This window comes from Magnolia sinica, chromosome 11 (assembly GCF_029962835.1).
Source record: "Magnolia sinica isolate HGM2019 chromosome 11, MsV1, whole genome shotgun sequence".
Classification (NCBI taxonomy): domain Eukaryota; kingdom Viridiplantae; phylum Streptophyta; class Magnoliopsida; order Magnoliales; family Magnoliaceae; genus Magnolia; species Magnolia sinica.
In genome coordinates this window covers 411,196-417,464 of record NC_080583.1, presented here as the reverse complement: position 1 = coordinate 417,464, position 6,269 = coordinate 411,196, and positions in this window count along the sequence as shown.

The following is a 6,269-nucleotide window of genomic DNA, read 5'->3' as shown; positions in this document are numbered from 1 at the left end:
ATTCTTTTTTAAATATTTAATACTGAAATAATTTATATATAAATAAAATAAAATAATTTTACAGAATAAAATAAATAGTTTATTTAAGATTATTTTATTAATTCTTAAATGTTTTGTAAGAAAAAAAATTTATTAAATTAAATTTCAAATAAATTATAATATCTTACAATATTTTACAATACAAACAGAATATATAATTAATTATTTAAAACATTGATGATTCATTATGCAGAATTGTGAATATAAGTGATGTAAGATTGATAAGTATATATAAGCAAATATGATTATGAAAATAAAATAAAAATATATAATAATAATAACAAATTATAAATTATATAATTGTAATATGTAATCAGTATTAATATGATATATAATAAGATATATAATAAAATAAAATAAAATAAAATAAAAAGGTTTATAAGATCATTAAGGTATAATAAAATATAAATATTATGTTTCATAATAATATAGTAGTAATACAATATAATTGTAGGTTACAAAAAAAATAATAATGACAAAATATATAACATAATTAAAGTAAACATGTGTAAGATAACATTATATTACATAATTAATACATAAGTATTTAATATTATTTATATGATTATATTATAAGTAACAAAATAGAAAAGTTTTATTTAATAATATATAAAAGTTGTAATAAATATAATTTATTATTATTTAAAAAAAAAAAATTTATGTAAATGATGATATTAACAATTTAACATAAAAGTAATATAATAATTATATTAAATGTATCTAACAAAAGTAAATTTATTAATTTAGATAGTCAATAATAAAACAAAATTAATCATACTGACATAATGTTGTAACAAATAATTTATATAGTAATAATAGTATCCAAAGTCCAAATTAATATCTTTCTTAACTTTATTCAATTTAGATTTAAAAATAAATAATAATAAAATTCTAAATTTAGATTTAAATAGTTAGATAAATAATAATAATAATAATAATAAATTTTAAATTATCAAATAATAATTTAATTACATTATTAATCTTATATTATAGAAATCAGTGTGATAGTTCTAAATTTAGATTTAAATAGTTAGATAAATAATAATAATAATAATAATAAATTTTAAATTATCAAATAATAATTTAATTACATTATTAATCTTATATTATAGAAATCAGTGTGATAGTTTTTGTTCTGTAAAAATTAAAATCTAAATTTTAATTCTAAAATTTGAAGAGTTAATTAAATTAAATTTAAATGAACTTAAGTTTAAGAAAATTTTTAAAATTTTGGAATTGAAACTAAATTGATTAGATTTCTATATTTTGGAATTCTAGTGATTAATGTATATTTAAAATTTTATTAAATTAAAATTTTAATAAAGTATAATATTAGATTTTTAACTTTAAAAAAAATATTTTCCTTGTAGTTCAAAATTTTTGTTTAAATTAAAATTTAAATAATTTATCAATTAAACCTAAAAATACATTCTCAATGAATTATTAAAGAGAAATTAAAATTTGTTATAAAATAATCAAGTTATTTCAATATGTGTATGTATGTGTGTGTGTGTGTGTGTGTGTGTGTATTTGTTAAGTTTATGTGATAAATAAAATAAAAATTTTAATTTTAGAATTTAGTAAATAAAAATAATAAATATTTTTATGCTAATATTTAACATTATTTAAGTAAAAAAATTAATTCAATTAAAGTTAGAATTTAAATAAAATTTCTTGTACATTATTTCACTGTAATTCCTAAATTAAATAATAGTAAAAATAATATTTTATTTAAGTATTTGAATTATTAAAGTTTTGACAAAATAATATCTAGAATTATTAATTAGAAATAAAAATTTATATTGTTGATATTTTCGATTGTAAAATAGTGATTCATCTTACATACCATATCTGCCCAACAACACGAACAGTAGAAAACCTTGATTTGAAACTGCCATGGTTAAATAGACTAACTTGAAATCCAAACCATTCATCAAATAGATACTTAGGTGTTATTTTCTTTTGGTAGATAGTGTCCTAAAACTCAACTTCTCACGCATTCAGTGAGTGTAGATAGCAAGTTAATGCTATGTGTTGCGTCAGTGAGAGAAACTCGTTGAGAGCGTAAGCGTGGGTCAGGTCTAGCATATGACGCTAAGTAGGTCGTGGGCATATGGTTTAGTCCAAAAATCGACGGTCCAAATATCAGGTGGGTGATTCTCCTCCATTTATGAACTTTCTAATTTTATGTATTTTAGAAAATTTATTTATTTGTTTGTTTTTTTTTGACATAATGACTTCAAATTAATATTGTTAAATTCCTTTATTCCTAATATCTACTTTTCTAAATTTTACCATTTACTGAATCTGATTAACATGTAGAGTTAGATTTTAATCTAACTTTTATTTCTGAAATTTGGTGTTAAGATTTAGACCTTAAATCTGTGTTAAAGTAATTGATTTAAATTAATTGGTTTAAAATAATATTAATTAATTTAATTCTAAATTTTGATTTTTTTTAAAGGGCAAAGAAAATAGCTTGATGTTTCAGTAAATTTCAGGAATTGAATTTTTACGGCATCGAATTTCTGCACATTTGTATATAACTTGTATTGTTGTACCGGGATTTGAATAATTAAATTATTTTGTTACTGATTTTGGAATAATTCATGACATGTATTCATCTCTACTGATTACGGAATTATGGAAAAAGAAAGAAAAATGAGGAAATGATTGCGGTATTAGCAAGTAGGGCAATCGTGTCCCTTGGGTGAAAAACCCTAAAGCCAGCAAGTAGGGCAATTGTGTCCCTTGGGTGAGAGACCCTAAAGCTAGCAAGTAGGGCAATCATCTCCCTTAGGTGAGAGACCCTAAAGCTAGTAAGTAGGACAATCGTATCCCTTGGGTGAAAGACCCTAGAACCCGTTGGATCCTTCGGAGTTTCCTTTGTGTACGACATATGAGTACAATTGTGTGCGCGAACATACGTTAGAGGTACAACTGGAGCAGTAGTTTGACCAGCTAACGTATAAATGGGTTCCTCACCACGAGGTACCAGTGTGTGGGCGTTAATGCAACGTGACCATACACGTAGGTACAGTGTTGTAAAATGTGATGATTATTTAATTTTATTATTGAATTCATGATAGTGTAGCACTCAGTACATCTTTATGATTCTAGTATCGCATTCATGTCATATTTAATATTCAATATTTTGATTTATGTTTTGAATATCAAGAAAGTACTTTTGTTATTTATTTGTTCGATATAAATATAGAAATTTCAGATTTGGTTGGATAAGATCTCATGAGCGGTTGTGCTCATACCCAAAATAACATTGTTTCAGGGCATCAGAGTTTAGTTAAGGGTGAAGTGGAGTGAAGATTCAATCATCAATTTATTTATCTTTTATTTGTACCGATGGAAAAAAAATATATAATAAGAATTTAGAAGTGAGTTTAGGCCGTAATAGTTAAAGGTTGTATTTGATGAACGTTATTATTGTAATGAGATTAATTCAGTGTAGTTGTGAATGTTTAATATTAAATCATGACCTGCGATTCGGACCTGGGTCTGGCCAACTCGGGTACCGAATTTCAAGGCGTGACACCGCGTCCACAAAGAACCGTTTAGTAGCCACCATCACTGCTGAGTAGAACTGGGCATCGGATCGAGTCGGGATCGGATTCGGTCCAACTCGACTCTGTTCGAGATTTGCAGGGCCTGACCCAAACTCGATCCGATCTGAGACCAAGTCCGGGTCATCTAACTCGAACAGATCCGAACTCCTGCTGGCCTGAATCGATCCGAGTCTAACTCGGTAAGGAAAATCGAGTCGGATCGGATTGGGTAAGACTCGGTTCGTTCGGTGTGGAAATCATTATTCTCAGTCTCCTATGGTGCGATCTACTTGATTATTAAATATACTTAAAATTTAATATCAGCCCCTAAAATGATCTGAAAAAACTGATGGACGGTGTGGATAAACTAAAAAGTTCAAGGTGGGCCCTACATAGTTTACTTGGAGAGATAGAAACGTACAGCTGTATAGCTTCCTGAAAAAGCTTTACACACGCTACATAGCTTCTCCAAAAAGCTTTATAAAGAAATCGGATTGCGTACTGAGTTACTCAGTACGCTCTTATCGTACTGAGTAAACTCTGTTGGGCTTACCGTGAATTCATTTGGTTTATCCACGCCGTCCATCCATTTTTTTAGATCATTTTAGGGGTTGAGCCCAAAATTGAATCATATCCAAAGCTCAAATGGCCCATACCACAGGAAAGAGTGGAAGTATTGATTTCCACCGTTGAAACCTTTCTAAGGACTCCAGTGATGTTTATTTGTCATCCAACCAGTTAGTAAGATCAAAAAGACATGGATTAAGTGAAAAAAAAAAAAAAAGAAACATCGGCTTGATCTAAACCTTTTGTGGCCATCAAGAACTTTTCAACGGTAAACGTTAAATTCACACCGTTTCCAATGGTGTGGTCCACTTGATGTTTGAATATGCTTCATTTTTGGCTAATCACTTAAAATTAACTAATAAAATGGATGGACAGAGAGGATAAAATGCATAAATGATGGTGGGCCCCACAGAGTTTACTCAGTACGCTTAGCGTACTGAGTTACTCAGCACACAATCCACTACCCTTTATAAAAGTACAGCCTGGCTGTAAATAGCACCAACTATATTATAGCTGCTCTCGCATGTGTCGTGCGAAGACAGCACGGACGCTCCTCAAGCTCTAAGTTGTGAGAACGATTCAAAGGAGATCATAGTTACATGGGCCCCACAGTAATGTATTTATTATATCTACACCGTTCATCTATTTTTAGAGATCATTTTGGAGCATTATCCAAAAAATAAATCATATCCAACGATCATTTGGACCACACCATAAATAGTGGCAGAGATAATGATTTTCACCATTAAAAAATTTGTAGGGCCCACCATAATGTTTATTTTACATCCAATCTGTTCTTAAGGTCACAAGTACTTGATTGAAAAGGAAAAAAAAAATCTCATAAGGTCACACGTACTTGAATGAAGAGGAAAAACAAATTTGATATTGATCCAAAACTTCTGTGACCCTGAAAAGGGTTTCAATGGTAGACATTCAATCTCCCACTAGTTTTTGCAGTGTGGTCCAGTTGATGGTTAGATCTGTCTTATTTTTTTTATCTCAAGCGTTAAAATGAGCTCGTCAAATGGATGAACGGTTTAGATATAAAACATACCTCGTGATCAGACCTATAAAAACCGCTTCGTACACCATTCTTCGATCGAGCCGCGACTCTCTTGCTCTTTCCCTCTTTCTCCCTTCCCTATCTCTCCAGCAAAGAAATTCAAGCTTCAAAACCTTCTTCTTGCCTTCTTCTTCAACCGAAATAGAGAGATAGATATAGAGATAGAATCACATATATAGAGAGATAAAGAGAGGTAGAGAGAGATAGAGAGATAGAGTTGACGGGCTCAAGTGTATACTGGGTAGGATTTTTTGGTGCCGAACGTAAAGCCTACGCAGTAAAAGTATACACACACACACACACACGGAGGTCCGGATTGGGTCGGTTCGAATCGGATCCAATCGGACCAGGTTTCGGATCGGGTCGGTTCCGAACAGAGCCTATCCAGATTTGACCCGAAATTAATTCGGATCTGGATTACGCTACCTGATCCTGATCGATCCTAACCATCAGTTTTGTTCGAATTAGGTCGGAACAGGTCTGATCGGGCCGGATCCACCGGTTCGGATATGAAATGCCCAGCTATACTACTGAGTCGCTGACAATGTCAGCACGCAATCTGCGTCCGCGAAAGCGTGTATAACCTGGGTCTCAAAAAATCACTCCTGTTAGATGATCCTGCCCATCTGATCTCTGGCCCCTAAATTGACGGTGGAAAAGAAAAAAACAGTTAATGGCAGTGGGATAAACCGTAGAAATGGTAATGGGCAGGCTTGTCTCATGGGTTTTTTATCTTGTACGTAAGCCGTCCGTCCTGTTGCTTGAGTGGACGGTCAATACATCACTACCATATCATCTCCCCACCGGATGCTTAAAAAGCATGGGAAGGCGTAATTCTCAATCGTGCAAATTAACAGAGTTTTCTCACCTGATGAATGGCTGAGATCTTTCACAAGCAATGGTTCAGCACGTGTAGAACAGCTGTTGCATGCGGGCGCGGTTGCAAGGGGATTGTCCGCCACCCGCGGTCAGACTATGGGTGGGGCACGCCATGAAGTTTGTGAGAAATCCACCCCGTCCATCCGTTTTTCCAGCTAACT